Raw genomic sequence first — 16,917 nt, 5'->3', positions numbered from 1 at the left:
CTTTCCACTTTTCACTACAACTATAGACAAACACAATGTCATAGAAGCATAAAACAGGAAGGATCCTGATAGGTATTATTGTTAAGAGTTTTACTGATAAAGACTATACATGTGAATGAAAGATATTAAAAAGTCAACTGATTTAACTGCTTTGAAGGGTAGGGCGCATAGATCTATGTTTTCATATGATGACATAGTACATTTTCTGCCTGTCCAGCTAATCAAACCCAAGGAAAAACAACACCCTCACAATAATGCATGCAAAGATCAAATATTGCCATAAAGCAGTCTTGCTTATTAATTTGCAGCACTTCCCACAGTGTGCTAATGCAAGTCAAGACACAGTAGCTACCTCAGTAAATGATATTTACATTTCCCAAATTTTTACAGGATCTTATGTCCAAATTGAAGTAGAAAAAAAAATTACATCAGATTTTTATTTATGTAAGATTCTTGGAAGATAATTCGTAACTTAGGTTTTATAGTTAAAACCAACATCCACTAATGTCTGGTGTCCTTACTTCTCTCAGCTGCAGTACAAAGGTTGCTACTTTTTGCAGTAGGTCCAGCCTGCAGCACCTAAAGTCAAGCCCACCCCCAAGCCACGCTCCCTTTCAGGAAATATATAATTATAATTGGCTGTGGGGTACTGCACATGCACGTATTTATTCCTGCCTATTTGTACCACACATGTGTCAATGTTGTACTTGATGGCAGCCAGCAAGTTTTTCTTAAATTTTATTAACAAATACACGACATTAGCATTGTCGACATGAGTAGAGTGTTTTCGCAGACACATAAGGAATTGGTAATATGTCATATTTCTTAAGGGAGTTTGGCATAATATTTTCCCGGGACAGCACAGGGATCTTCCATTTAATTCAAACTGCTAATACAGCATGTTTATTGTTTAAATGTTTTGTCACCAATACAGAAACACTAGGTAACACTAAGACTGTTAAGGTTGTCTGACATTGACTGCAGTTAGTTATTGGTTTGATGAATGGATTACAGTCTAGTAAAGCGTGTTTGTATTGATTACTGATAGTGGCTGAACATCTCACGAAACAATGTTCAATATTGGCCAATACTTTGTTGTTCATAGTGGAATTAATTCATCATGGATATTAGTCTAAATGCAATTATTTTGTAAGCAACCATATGGAAAATGTCAGTGTAATAATAATAAAACATGTGGTACACTATATTATGTAGATTCATATAACAGCAGCAGCCATTCAAAAGTCGGCTATTAAAGATTAAATGTATTACGACGAATACATTTTCCCTTCCTGAATTGGTGCACTCATGATCTACAAAGAGATGCATCCACGCATACATCTAAAACAAGGTGTGTTTTCTATCATGCTAGGAGGCATGGTGCATGTGACAGAAAGGAGAAAGAAGAGAGGGAGAACTATAGAGAGAGAAAGAAGACATCGAGAGAGATCAAAGGTTGACACACTGACAGCTGTCTTTGATTCACCTGTAAGCCTTCGTAAGCATGCACAAACGCACAGGAATGAATAAAAGGTAACACACACCCTTACACACAAACACACACAACAGGGTTGACAGTACAGAGCACCAAATTTACATTAATAAGACTTCTTGTTTTTTTCCTCACTTAGACAAGAGATATTTCAAGCATTTATTAAATTATTAATCTATTTATTTATTCATTTAGTCAGTCAGTCAGTCATGTTTTTTTCATGGCTGAGAAGCTCAGTGTAATTTCATTGAGCTACCAGATGGCTGAGGGTTTAATTAACAACTTCAAAAGCAATAACTGGAGACCTGGCCAAACACGCAGAAACACACAGACACACGCACAATATTAGCTGCCTATGCAAAAGTCCTGCGCAAGCACAAATGCATTTCATCCACACTCACTTATTCATTCATACTGCACAAAAATGAAACAGAAAAGAAGCTATTGTACTCTCAGCGTGTTTATGTACCGTTCCTTTCTCCTCGTTATGGAGGCTGCTCCCACAGCTCCCCAGACTGTCTGTGAAGGCGATAGTTGGAGTGGAGGGGAGGTGCTATGCATGGGCTCCGGGCTCCCAGACTGTAAGTCACACCCTGCTGATTGGATCATACTGGCCTCTCGGGGACAATAAAAACACCCGTCTTTCCCTTTATCCCCCCCGTCCTCTCTGGCTTTACTGGCAACCGCAACCATTATTCCACTATAATGACATTATTTTGATTGGCGCAGCAACAGTGGGCCTCCATCTGCTCGCATTAGGCATTGTAATCAGACAGCACTATTATGTTAATGAGTGGCAAAGGGCAAAGAGCCATTAACCCGGCTTAGGGGTCAGACGGCCTCTGCAGTTTTTGGCCATTTCTTTCAGACACAACACATACAATCCACAGATAGTTAGTAGTATGTCGGCCTCCTTCAGTACCGATTCCATTCAATGATGTTAGTGGCCAGAAAGATACTCGTGAGTAGCAAATCTGGACTGAAAACAATTCTCAACAACAGCTTGCATCTACTCACTAAACCCTATGGTATGACAGTGATTCTGCATCCAAAATCATTTGCCACAAAAACTTCCTAACAGCCTTTCTTGTTTGTTTCCCTAAATTTCTCACGACAGCACATTTTTTGGGCTGTATAAAGTTAGAAAAAAACAACACAAATGGGTCCTACCTAAACAATAAAAAGCCAATAATGAGGAGAGAACACGAGCAGAGAAGGAACACTGCCCCTGAATGATTTTCTTTTTAATCGTCTGGCCTTCCTATATCTCCTAGCCTCATACTGTATGCAGCAGTTTTCAAAAACGCTCTAAATTGTTCCTCTGTTCTCTCTGGATTGAATGGTCTGTTTCGCCTTCACACTCATCACAGGTAGGAATAGTTAGGTCTGTTGTACTTTTAACCACACCCAATCATCATGTGCATTTGCAAGACAGTACATAATAAACAAAGTTAATAAAGAAAATGTCCCATTACGATCCTGAACAGTTGGGGGGGACTTAACTTTAGCACTCACAGGTGCAAAAACACCAGATATTTTCCCCTGCTCCCCATGTGCACACCACTGCCAGTATTGCTATTCTTTACTCATCTTTACAAGAACTACAAAATGAAAATGAAACTGGACAAAGACAGATTCAATGCCACAACTTGCCATAGTGATGCCCACATTAAATAAGTAAAAGAGAGTGCATTATTATTGATAATAGTGACAGAATGGGCTCAACCGTTTTATCTGCTTGCCAAACCCACGAAAATGTAAAAAGTTTGTTTGCCTGAAATTGGCAACAGCCCCCAGTCAGCATTTGTTTGCAATACTAGATCAAGTCAAGGGGGAATCGAGACAGTTGGCTCATTTAAATCCTCCCCAAAAAGTTCTGTTACTTGTTTCTACTCTTACTGTAGGTCAGGAAACCAAATGGCTTGAATTTGTTTGATTTCCAAAAGAAATAGTTTAGGTCCCGGTTGACTTTCAACTGACGCCAACAAATTCTATCAGCAAGCGCCAGTCAGTTTCTTAAATAAAACACATAAAAACAGGGGGGGGGGGGGGGGGGGGGGTGTCTCTTTAGATGTTATGAAGGAACTCCTGATTAATAACAAATATAGTAGCTTATGAAATTCTGAGTTTGCCCTTTAGATTAGTGAGTGTGTCTGTGTGTTCATACAGCGACTGTGCTTATAGTCGGTAGATTGGTAGATAGCATACATATTTCCTCACTGTCAGCCATTGTTTGCAGGGTAAACAGGACAATGAGGATCTTCAGAAGGCCTCCAGATCAATGTCCTTCCTGCTGGAAATGTCAGTCCAGTCTGTTCATTAATCTTTTGCCACCAAACAAAGCAAAGAGCTTTGTTAGATATTGGACCATCCACCATCGCTTTGATGAATAATCCCCTTTGCTCACAACAAAGGGAAATTGCTTACTGTACAATTTCGCCACCTAAATCAGATTCCTCTGTGCCTACCTTACTTTTACATTAACAGGTATATGATACAAGCCATGCAAAATGTTTCCAGGGACCATTTGTGTGGTGCCCATAATGAAGGTCCACAGGTTTTCACAACAACATTTGCAATTTATCAAACTAAATTTCAACATAAATCATTTATTAAATATACCACCTGGTCACCTCAGCAGTATCACAGAGATCCATTTTGTTTAATTTTTGCAGGTCAGGCTGCAAAAGCTTGCTTGTCAGCAGAAGGGAAACCTGGGTCTTTTTAGTCATTTCAACAAATTAGCAAGGCTTCTGCTTATCAGGTGAGGACACTTGTGGTTAGTGGTCTATTAAAGTCCCCCAAAAACCCCACCTTGTTCACAGTAACTGGTTCTCATCTACTGTATTAGTCCCTTTAGTGTAGGTTATGTTTCCATACAGATTTGCACCCACAACTGTCAACGGTTTCTGATGTACCCCACACTGTGCCATAATGTTGCAGTGAGGAAAAGCCCATCAGTGAAGACTCTGCTGAATGTCACATGTGCCAGTGTTAAAGAAAGCAATTAGCCACTGTTGGCATGTCCTGGTCTGTGGATGAGTAATGGCTGGCGGGGCGGGAGTGTCTAGCCCTGATAAATTCTACTGTCCCCCTGCCTTATTAGTACAATGGCTAACTGGGAAGGAGGGGGGCTGGGAGCTAAGGTGAGAGACCATAGGGGGTGTCAAAGATAAACCCAGATTGACAGCAGAGCGTGGTGGCTAAATGCTAATGCACCGAGTGACATTTCCGATGCCGGCCCGGGTTAGCTTAGATGCTGCTGGCGTGTTGACAGACGGAGCTGCAGAGACAGGGGGTGGGGGTGGGTGTGGGTGTGGGGGGGGGGGGGGGGGGGGGGGGGGGGAATACTCAAAATACCAGTCCACCAACTCTTTCTCCTCCTTTTCATCCCTTCTTTATTCTTCAAAATGCAAAGAAGGTGAAGGTGGTGGAGAGGGTTGAGATGTTGTCACGAGCTTTTTATCAGAATTTAGCAGGCTAAGCTAATAGCAGGTGCTTCAGATAGGGTGACAGGTAAAGATTGCACCATACGTAGACCAAAGGGAGACAAAAGCAGAGAAGAGGAGAAGACAACACTGATATTTAGCCAGAGAAAAGCCCCTGCTTTGCCTTACCATCAGCCACCTGGGGAGTCCGATACTTTGTCCACTAAATCCCCAAGCGCTGCTTTTGTTGATAAACCCTCTGCTTCCTCTCCTTCGCCCCCCGGCGAGGATGATTTCTATCTCTACCCTCAATTTCCAGGAGTTGCCAGACCATTACAGACAGGAGAAAAACTTCTGTGACTTTTTTGGCTGGTGGTTGGAAGTCGAACGCCTGTCGAGGCAGAGCGAGGTCTCATCTTTCTGGGTGGTCGGACGTGATGGTGTGTTGAAGCTGTGTCTAATTGGCAGTATTTTTAACATCGAGTGGTGTGTCAGCCAAAGAAACCTCCGGAGTTATGAACGCCACCTTTAATGGAATCTAATTAGCGGATGGCTGTGCTAACAGAAAGTCAGTGAGCAGAACAAGCACTTGTGTATATGTCTGAGTGTGTGTGTGCACTCCTTATCTGATTTGCTCACTGAACAGTTCTGATACCTAATGCATTGTGACAGAATGTGTGTGTGTGCTCGCATGCATGCATGTCTATGAGAGCAAGCAGCATTTAACAGAACTTTATCAAAAGGTTGCTAGACCGTATATATTATATAAAGGACAGATTAGAACAAGAACTTTACATTTAATTAGGGCTGCAAGTAACACTATTTTCAATATAGATTAATCAGACAATTAGTTTTAACATTTGATCAATTGTTTAGTTTGTGAAATATCAGAAAATAGTCAAAATGCCCATCTCTCAAAAAGCAGCATCTTCAAATTGCTTGTTTAGTCGAACCAACAGTACAAACCCCCAAAGATTTTCTTTTTATAATGTTATAAAACCTAAAAAAGGTATTCATTTAACAATGGCTTCACACTGAGAAAAGCAGAAAGTTTCCACATTTGAGAATGTGCACTCTGCTTTGATTGATAAACAACAAACAATTAACCAACTATTCAAATAGTTTTTGATAAATGTTTAGTTAATTGACAAATCAACCTGCCTGGTTCCAGACAATCATATCTTAATTATTGTTTTAACGATATGAGAGCAAACTGCGTCATGGGTCATGCGTGCAGTACACGTGTGTAAGAATTATCACGCCTTGCAATCTACGTTGTTAGATTGGATTGCTAGACGCGGCTCAACATCACTCACATGGACGTGGGTTAAAAAGACAGATGTTGCCCAAAATCAATCTGCAGACTATGTCGGAAATTAGTTGAATTTGAAGACTACAAACTAACCACCACACAGAATATTAAGAATATGTAAAGCTTTGGGATTCTGCTGTCCACGACAGGCCTAAAACAGCCAAGCTGCGAGCACAAAAACAAACACCGCTACAATGATTATAAATCAAAGCCATTACGACAACAGCTATGACAGAACTCGCGGCTAAAGAGATGGATGAAAAGGTTTACTCATACTTGTACTGTTTGATGTCAGTAATGCTTGCACTGGTGAATTAGGTGTTTATCTACATGTCTTTTGTCAATATCGCACACCCCTAGTCCCAGATTCTTTCTGTAATTCGAATAGGACCAGTTTTGTGCCCATTGATGACCGTTTTCCTGGTTTGAAAAAACCCCACAGCCAATCAGAGCTTCATATGGGGGTTTAAGAATAGGAATGTCACCTTTTGCGCCAGAGCCACAAACAAGCATAGATGAGAATGATGCAGCTACGCAGCTTGTTCTAACTTGACCAACATTGGCATTTGGCACATTTCACTGATTAATATGACAAATGTTAAAAGATCTCCTCCACCCCCCAAGACATGTTTTACGACTTATAAAAATAATCGGCTTGGAAAAATTTGTTTGATATGGTTTAAAACAACAAAAAGGTTCAGTTGCCCGTGATAAATCAGTACAACTACATATCCTCTTTCTAGTCTCCCTCACAGACAAATCCCGAATCTATGAAAATGCAAATGCACAAGATGTCACCTACTTCAATGCATACTCAAACACAAATGGCTTCCAAAGTAGTTGTAATGTCACAATCGTATTCAGATCTTAAAGTCAACTTTCTCCCTTCAGCAGGTGGATGTTAAACAGCTTTCTAGTGTAAAACTCACAGTGTACATAAATCATTCTGTAAAGCGAAGGTCAAACATACAGGTTAAACACATTTTTAAGTGGAGTGGAAATTCAAGTTAACTTCTCCTTCCAACCATGACCATAGCTTGTGTGTCAACTGAAAGTACCGTTTACTCACCTATCAAAGTCAAACTCGTCTACTGGTAATGGCAAAGGATTCAATCGCCTATATCGCCTGCATATACTTGTTGATTTTGGTGTAAAAAGGGTATTAGTGACTGTATTTATTTTCTTATATATTTTTACAGCTTTCATTTTCTCTCACTGTTCAAGTTAGGAAATCAAGAAAATCCAGCGTCAGTCAATCCAAGTGTATGAGCCTAGTAAGAACATGTGCACACACACACACACACACACACAGATTACAGTATTGTTTTTGGAATTAGACAAAGACAGATTCAAGAGAGATTAGTCTTCTCAGGCGACATAATCAGATTTAGTTTTTGGCCCCGAGCATCCTCTGGAGCAGCGCTGATCTGATCCCGTCGTTGAACACAACAGCAAAAACCCAGACATAACCCTGCCCTCCTCCATCTTACTCTCCTCTCCTCCTCCTTCCAGGCTTTTCTTTCCACAACTGCATCTTTCTATTCTTCTTCGTTACCCTTAAACTTTCTTAAACTAGCTCATTTATTTTTTGTGTGCTCTGTAGTCTGTTCTTCCAATGTCTGCCCCGCTCTCTCTTTTTTCTTCCGGACCTTTTTTCTAAACAAGTTGTTTTTTTTTGCTCATTACCGCCTTCTGGAAGCATGAAAGTGAGTCTAAATCGAACATTAAAGACTGTTGTGTTTATTTGTGTATCCAGTGTGTTAAAAATGCCAGCTAGCTGGCCGGTGATGTCTGTTTTCATGATGTGCCTTCCCATGGAGTGTACACCACACACTGAGTTCATTACAATAGATCAGTGAAGAAAGAAAAAGGAGAGGACGGACACAAACACACACATACACTCTCACACTGACATCTATAATGGGTCTTCCTTTTATGATGAGCAGCGGTAATTAAAAATGCCACTCTGTGTGACAGGGCAGGGTGGAGGGAGGGGAAAGGGGAGGGAAAGGGAGAGATGGGAGATGGACAGAGAAGGGGGGGGAGGGAGGAGAGTCTGGTCTGGTCCTCTCTTTAATGAGGATCCTAATCAACCCAGCGGAGGCTGCCCTGAGACCCCCCAGGTTCATTAGACCAGAAAAATCAGACTGCCAGTACAGGAGGGAGGGGTAGGTTCAAGCTGAAGAAAGAAAGAGAAAGAGGGGTAAGTTTTCACCGATTGACGAAGTAAAGAAGTGTCGGTGTTAGGGGGAGGCAGGGAAAGGCAAGAAAAGAGAATGGAAAGTGCAGGGAGACATAGAAATGAGGGGAGAGACAGGAGGATGGCCAGCAGAGATAACAGCGTGGGTCATTGGGCGAGTCACGGCTGTCATCGATCCCCTGATTGGCTGTCTGACAGTTTCAACACGGCTGCCAAACCCTTTAATACAGGGTGTCTCCTACTGTGTGTGTGTTTGAGTCAACGTGAGAGCATGTGTGTCACAATGAGCACTATCAGTGCCATATGTTGTCCATGGCTTTGCCACCAGAACTGATATCTGTCCAACTTCCTCAGGAGGCTGATAAGAGCACCTTGCAGCTGCACTGATAGACACACACACCATTCTTTTCCCAGCCAGTGAGACAAAACCTGGAGGTCTGCGTGTGCTGAGTGTAACGTTTAGTGACGTGTGCGCACTGCGAGGTGAGAGTGTTACAAAGTATTATACTGGCCCTCAGCCGTTCCTTTCCTGTCCTCTCACATTGATTGGACAGCAGGACGAGGAACACACATCGCTTCCAGCAGCCCACTCCACTCCTCTCCTCCCTCTAAATGCCAAGACACAGTATGTGTGTGCATGTGTGTGTCAGTAATAATTTTGTCTGAGAAAATTCTTATGGATAACACTCATCAAAAACAACCATATGTATTGTTTAACAAGACCAAATGTGGTTTTTATTCTCCCTCTGTGCTTTGAATGAGTAAAAAAGTTCAAAGATGCTAAAATGTGACTGGACCAGATATTCTGTCATTACATCAGTCTATTATGGTAAAGAAGGAAGCGTTGAAAACATAAACATATGACGCAACTCTTCTGTAACTCTAATCTAAATATATAAATATCACCACATCATAAAGATTTACGAAGGTTTCCTGTCGGTAAAACTGTTGCGACTGGTTTATCGCTGGATCTAAGTTTGATCTGAGGGTTGATTATACAGAATCTGCATATTTAGCTTTTTACATCAGTGTTGTGTACACTAAAGGCTGTGAAGAAATAAAACTAAGGTTAAAGCTAAAAATAGGCAGGAGGAAATGTTCACTGGGCAGGGCTAAGACACAAAAAGCACCTGTAACTGTGTTTAGTATTTGGACCTCCGTGGACCCCCGGGTGCTCGCTATCAGCCAGCCTGGGAGCAACTACTGCTTGGCCTGATATTCCTTGCCTCTTTTACAACAATGCAATTTTTCAATACCCAGTGACTCCCAGTAGATGCTGCCATTACACAGCAAATCCACCGCTATGTTTAACAGCTGGCTGTTTTGTGCCCCTTTCACCAGGTTATCCATCTTTGTGTTCAGGCTTTGGATACAAGTACTTTCTAAATGTAAATGGCAGCCTTACCACAAATATGATTTGTGTGACACTCACAACATATAATTTTCATTGAAACTCTGTCTCAGAGGGTTTGAATCAATCTGTAGTGTTTTTTAAGGCTGTAATTTTGGGATCTTCAGCAACTATTGCTGTCCGTCTTTCCCTGACGGTGAGGTTTGACGTGTGATCATCGTTCCTGTCGCTAGTACAGTTTGCCTGTGTCAGGAATATATTGTCAAATGTTGGCCCCCATCAAATTATGCAGTTTTTGTGACAGGTAGTTCAACAATTTTTGCAAAAATGAACGGAATAAATGCGTACTGAAGTTGGTAAAGTCAAACACTCTGACGCACTGACACATATATAAGTGTGGATGACCTGTAGAAAGTCACCAAGCACAAACCACCTGTCCTGCCCGCAGCTAAGATACTGTGACTACTCCACAAAGATTTCCATGCTAGACAACAAACATTCATTATGCTGGAGACAAACAATTCAAATTCTCCTCATCTAAATAGGCATTACAGCTTAGAGGAGTAAACAGGATTCACAGAGGAGCTTAAGTCTTGAGGATGCTTTTCTTGGCTTTGAGGATATTGAGGCACCTCTCTGTGCTAAAATTGCTCCCTGGGTCGTATGCATCTCACTGCATTAGAATAATCACCTGTTTTGTTTAACTAAATTATGGAAAACAGGACTGCATTATGACTGAGCAAACAACTATTTTTAATCCCGAATGTGTAACTCGATTAAACGCAATTTAATGGTACTCTTTCTGACGGCGTGGGCGCAGCTAAATCGATACGTACTTTACACAAAAGTTTGCTGCTTAATAAAATTTGTGCATTTAATAAGCAAATTATTCTAATCATAAACCTCTTGCCAAAGCAATTAGTGATAAATTATAATCTTATGATAAATTATCTCGTGTTGACAGCCTGGGGGAATGCTGCAATCAAACATTAATTATTCATTGGGTAATTAAGTTCATAGGTGTTTCTCCCTCCCTTTTTCTCCCGCTCTCTCCCTTTCTTTCTCTCGGGGAGGTGTAGGTGGAGTGTCCACAGTTTGGTCATCTAAACTTTTCATTCGATCACTGTGCGCCAAACACCACAAAACTAGTAACTAGTTCCTATAGACCTGCTGCTCTGTGTAACAGCACATTTCAGGTGACCATCTCAGTTGACCCCATGTCATATAGCTAACTTGATCAAAACAAAAAAACATTTCAGTACTCAATAGATGCTTACAAGACAGATGGCATCAACAAAGAAAACGTATCAGAACTGTAGCTACTATTGCATTGGATTTTGTATTACTCCACCAGAATTATCTCCCTGGCAGTGTGGAGAATTCTTTGAGGGTCAGGGTCACAGATCACTTTCAACATTGATTCATTTCCCAGTAGTTTTCTCGATTGGATAACTTAAATGTTCATCTATAAATAAAGTATGAGTTAAAAAAAAAAAGTTTAAAATGCAGACCACAATTTTCCAGATCCCACAGTGACATCTTCACATTGTTTGTTTTGTCTGATCATCTGTTCAAAACTGTTCAGATATTTAGCTTTTAACATTTAACAACAAATAGTTGCCAGTACATTTTGTGTCTAGTTATTTAAGCTCTAAACAGTTTAAATTTACTGAGCTTTTTTTGGTTGGAGTGTTTTTTTTTGCAGTGTGCAGTTGCGCCGGTTGAATTTACAGTGTTTGCAAAATCTTGGCTATGGCCATGACACAAAATGTGAGTTGACACAATGTCATGAAGAGCTTGCTCTTTTTCTGAAAATCTAACCTAAGTTTTAAAGCATGGTGGTGATGGCGTAATGGATAAGACACATGCCTTTGGTGTGAGGGAGCCGGGTTCAATCCCCCACTGTGACCCATCCACCAATGTGTCCCTGAGCAAGACACTTAACCCCTAGCAATTGTAAGTCGCTTTGGATAAAACTTCAGCTGAATGAATCAATGTAAAGTTAAAAGCATTTTCCAAAGAATCTTTATTACAATATTCAACCTGCTTCCGAGTTAAAAATTAAAATGCTGAATTGGAACACGTGCATCTGCGGAAATTCTTGTTGTAAAATATCATCTTTTATGAATGTTTTAACACCGACCATCAGCATCTTATTTAGGCGGAGACTTAACAGAATGCAGCAGCACCCACAGGGAAAAAAATACTTTCTCATGACTACATATAATTGACAATTCAAACCTTAACTCTTCGACAGACAGACAGGTACCGAACTGTGTTCTGAAAATAACCGACCGGCCCAGATCCGTCAGATGGGGTTGAAAGGACAAAGCATGTTCGCGGGAAAACAACGCCAGCATTCATCAAGTTCAATTACATGGAAGAGACATCAAACTCAGACAATGTGACGAGCAAATCAGCTCGAGTTTGGGAATGTTTTTTTTTGTCTTATTAAGGATTTTTCCTCCCACAATGGAAGAGACAGCCTATTACCAATAACAACGATTTGGATAAAGACATGAGGAAGATTAAAGAATCAAAGAAATAATGAGCTCTAACTGTCCCTCTTTGTTTTTCGCTCATAGCTTTCCTCCAGACATCAATCAGATTCTCTGTGTCTCTGATTCTTCCTGTATGATACAGTGGCATGCTGCTGCCATCTAAAGGTAAAAGACGGCTTTACTCTGTTCAGTGTTGTGTTTGACAGAACTATGAAACGCTTCATTACAGGTTTATCCAATAAATCGCTCCTCCATCCAAGCAAAATACTTTTCCTGTGTAAAAAAAATAAATTATGAACAAATGGCTTCAAAGTGCCACTTCACGTCACTGAGGATGTGTTGCTGATCTTCTGTGGGAGGGCGAAAGGTTGAGAAGAACAAATGTGAGGGATTTAATTAGACAAACAATGCCGCTAACGTGACCAACGAAGAGGCAGGAGCACAAAGCAATATTACTGTAATCCCTTGTAAGCTCTTGCAAGGTAAAACTGCTAGACAAACATAGGTTTGGTAATGGTATACTGCGGTCCTAAGGCCTTCTATTTACATGAAATAGTTGCAAGTTGGAAGTTACATATACAACTAACACCTGTAATGCACATAAGAGCATAATCATCATTGCTATGTTCTGACGTATGAATGAAAATCTTTTTTTCCCCCCATTGTGAAACCTAAAGGTAGGGGGGTGCTTCACTGTGTCTTTTTGATAAACATTTGTTAAAACAGTCAGCAATTCAATAACGTGAACACAAAGCTTATTCAGAGGTTAATGAAGCTCTGTGCTGCATAGTCATCATCCTGCCGTTCTCTTGCTTCCTGTTCAAGTTTTGCTTGTTATGTGCTGTCAATACATCTTTGCCCAGTAAAATATGCTATTATAAGTCAGCTTAGATTAGTTTCATGCTACCTACATTCTACACGGTTTATGTGTCCGCTGAGAATACTTCTGATTGGCTGAGGGTCTGGTTTATTTTTAGATAACCGCACAGCTTTGACGTTGTTGCCTCAGCTGCCTGGAAGACTCCTCAGCTGTTACTAGGAAACAACTTTTCCCACTTGTTAGAGTGGTAAAGTACAGTTTATACCAAAGTTGACAAAGATTGTGTCAATACAAGGTTTTCATTTGAGATGTGCATTTGTCTAATATACTATATGAATAGGCAATGCTTATGTTTCGATAGCCGTCAGATGGTATGTATGGGATAATTCACTGTGATGCAGCAGTTATGCAAAAACAAAACTATAATCAGAACACGTCAAAAATGGTCAATCCAATAATCAGTGTTCCCAAATTAGTGTAAGAGGCTAAACATCTCAAACAGTAAATTTGACTTCAGCTGTTTTGATCCTTCAATAGGTGACCATGGTATCAACAGCATTAGCGTAGGGCGATGTCTACAAAATTTCCATCGGACGGTGTAGCGGTGGTCTTATGTTCATGCGTTCACTCGCACAGACTTCACTCGGTTAAAAATCATTAACATTACGATGCCTCGTGATATCTGTCAGCCATCACAGATGGATGATGGCATCTTCTATCAGCCCAACCCTAAACAGCATAATGCATTCTGATGAGTCCCATTATAGAAAATAATACACACGGCAGAGAAGTCCATTATTTTCTTACATTGGGACACCTAATCATGCACTCCAGCCTAAAACAGAGAAAGTTTTGTCTGCCAATTAAAAGTAGGCAAACTTACCGCTACATTTCAGAGAACACACAAACACACACACACACACACACACACACACACACACACAGGTTTAATCAGTGCGGATGTACTGTGGAGGCCTTTGCCCCCTTCTGTGCCAGGCACTATTGTGGTGATGAATGCACTGGCATATTGATGTCAAGTCTTTATTGTGTGGGTTTACGGTGGAGAGGGAGTGTTGATTATCTTGTAACCCCTCCGCCCCACTCCACACCTCGCTCCCTCTTAGCTAACAACGTCTACGTGTGTGTACGTGTGCGTGTTTGTGGGTTTAGTCTAATGAAAGCTACATGCTCACAGCCTCCTTTCCCATGTTCACGCCAAAGCCTCAGACAGACACTCATGGCTGTGTCTATGTGCTGGGTCTCTCTTATCCCTCGCTTACATAAAAAAAAAAAAAGGAGCTTTGAAGGGTGTTTGTGTTGCTCCCCCATGTCTCACTGTCACTGAGCTGCTGCCTCTGTCCTTGTTCAAAACCCAGATATTAAAGTTAGGCTACACAGTGGCAAAGACACAGCAAGTGAAAAGGGGAAAGATGATAGAAGATCTGTACACACCAGACAAAAAAATATAAAGCGGGAGAGTAAAAGGAATAGTTTCTGAAAGTCAGACATCTAAACAGGCACACAGATCACAAAGACAGAGGCATGGTTAGATCTCCAGTCAGCTCCCAAAACCAGAAAGGAGAGAATGAATGAGCAGAATGTAAAGGATGACAGGCATTTTGCTCTTCTAACAAAGCCTTTTAATGCCAGCACCCCACCTTTCTGCTATAATGTGCGTTTGTACAGGTGGGGTGGACAAAATAATAAGAACACCCTATAATGGATTTCATTCCAAAACTATAATTCAAAGCTTGCTGCAATAAGTTTTTGTCGAGTTGTGGATTCGATTCACTTTTGAAACTGTAGTTTGTGGTGTTGTTCTGGTCTGCATTCTTTCTGCAATTCTGACTCCCCACCTTATATGTAAATGTGTAAGCTGAAGGGATACTGTGCCTTCTCTCAAGTAGTAAACATAACTACAGACCACATGATATCAGCACAATAATGGCCTGATCTAAGACATTTGTTGGAAATGAAGGACCAGACACAACAATGGCTCAGTGTGTCCAGTGCAGTGCATGTGTCCTAGTGGAGAACAAATAATGCCTCACAAGACCCATATAGCAAAGGTATTCTAGAGGCACTACTTGGGGAATTACAATCCAAGCCTAGACTTTTGAGCCCATAAGGTGGACCATCCTCTCGCACAATGTAAATCCATATCCTTTGCTTTCATTGATGGACCTTTAACAGAAACCACTGCCACAGCTTCTACAAATGCACACAGCCTGAGAAAAGTACTGCCTGGGGCAAACGCAAAATGCTTTCTTCCATTTAGTCCACCAACTCACATAAGTAAATTTATTGTTCAGAGCAGATATGTGGCATGTAGGCTTCGACCTCATCACTCCCCCCCAGTAATTGAAGAGTGGAAATAATAAACATCCTTCCCTAAAGCAAAGAGCTATCTGTCATGAATCTGCTGGGTGGGTGCCAGGGTCCAGGGTCCAGGCATCATACATGTTCATCTTTCTGATATACCACAAGGGGAATATACTTAAGTGAGCACCTGCAGCAGTACCTCAAGACATGTCACCTAAGCAGCTGCTAATTATTTATATTAAAATCACAAAAAGGCATGGCTTCAAGCAGACAATCTCCTGTAATACAATGTTAGTGTAGCACTGAAGAGCAGCAAATGATCAGTGCGTTACTAGTCGGGTTGCAAGTGAGTGAGGCTGCAGTATAAACTGCAGAACAACAGCCCCATAGCTAGGATGGAGTTATTAATTGTTGCACTTAGCTGAACATGAAATGTGTAAAGAAAATGTGAAATGTGACTTAAGGTGAAACAAAACAGCAGTTTACATCCAAAAAGACGATACAATATTATATTAACCAGAAATTGCACTAAATCAAAAGGCAAAACATCAAAAACATGCTGTAAAACCAACTCCAACCTACAGTATTTCACCTCCAAGAAGAAACAGCTCAGGAAAAAGCTCCTCCATTACAATAAATGAACATGAAACCCTCGCAAGGTGACAGCAACAAAACACAACAGAGCCATTAGCATACAGGTAGCCTCAGATCTTGCAAACATTTCCAAACCCCAACTAACACGCACAGCACACATGCTAGCAAAAAAAAGCAGCTCTTACCTTTGTCAAGTGAAGAATTGGGAATATATCCTTTGGGAAGATTCAGGTCCACTGTTCCCGAGTTATATTAGCCAACAGCAGGACAAGAAACTCCAGCAGCCGGCCTGTAACGTTAGTTCATGTTTGAGGCCGGTGAGGCAGGTGCAGAACACTCCTCCACAAATCCCTCCTGAAGTGACTTTAACTTTCCTAACTTAGTCTATGACACACTACATAACAGTATAGCTAGCACTGAGTATTTTCACTAATGTTAGCAAAACAAAAACATTACAAAGTCAGACCCCCCCCGTGCTAGACCAAAAAAGTGGGCATTTGACTATTGACTTAATTAAGCCTCGTCCCAAGGGTGCGTTTCATGTCTGTTACAGCAAGTAACGTCTGTCACGTGACTGTAGCAACGCACTGGAGGTTTGGACAGAGAGCAAGAGCCTCATTTGAAATGAACATCTCATTTAAGGCTACTTTTTACCAGCAAGCTGATTAAAAACCACTTTTATCACACTTCTTTGGACGGTAGGCTATTATTAATATGGCCTAACATCATGTAGCCTAAGTTAATGTTATATGCTGTCCCTTTTTATGCTGTGGTAAGCTAAAGACAATAAGATTTTATTCTATGTTATTCTAATCTATTCTAACAATTAAGAGAGAGAGAGGTAAAATAAGATCAAAGAACAAAAAAATATAAATATAAGGTGAGAATAACTACTAG

General features: G+C 40.9%; 1 protein-coding gene and 1 long non-coding RNA gene across 8 annotated transcripts in view; one reads left to right on the top strand and one right to left on the bottom strand.

Moving 5' to 3' along the window:
- Window positions 1-16,535, bottom strand: part of celf2 (cugbp, Elav-like family member 2) — a 492,311-nt gene extending 475,776 nt beyond the window's left edge. For all 7 annotated transcript variants that reach the window (XM_046072690.1, XM_046072689.1, XM_046072691.1 and 4 more), the window contains exon 1: window positions 16,206-16,535. The gene's annotated coding sequence lies outside the window, so the exon portion shown is untranslated. The remainder of the gene's footprint in view (window positions 1-16,205) is intronic.
- LOC123985235 lies at window positions 1,404-2,144 on the top strand. Its single transcript, XR_006828634.1, has 2 exons — window positions 1,404-1,533; window positions 1,986-2,144. It is a non-coding gene; the product is annotated as an uncharacterized LOC123985235 (long non-coding RNA).
- Window positions 16,536-16,917: the final 382 nt, after the last annotated feature.

The sequence above is a fragment of the Micropterus dolomieu genome, linkage group LG16 (assembly GCF_021292245.1).
Source record: "Micropterus dolomieu isolate WLL.071019.BEF.003 ecotype Adirondacks linkage group LG16, ASM2129224v1, whole genome shotgun sequence".
Taxonomy (NCBI): Eukaryota; Metazoa; Chordata; class Actinopteri; order Centrarchiformes; family Centrarchidae; genus Micropterus; species Micropterus dolomieu.
The sequence above is the reverse complement of the archived record's forward strand: the minus strand, read 5'-3'. Positions and strand labels throughout refer to the sequence as shown.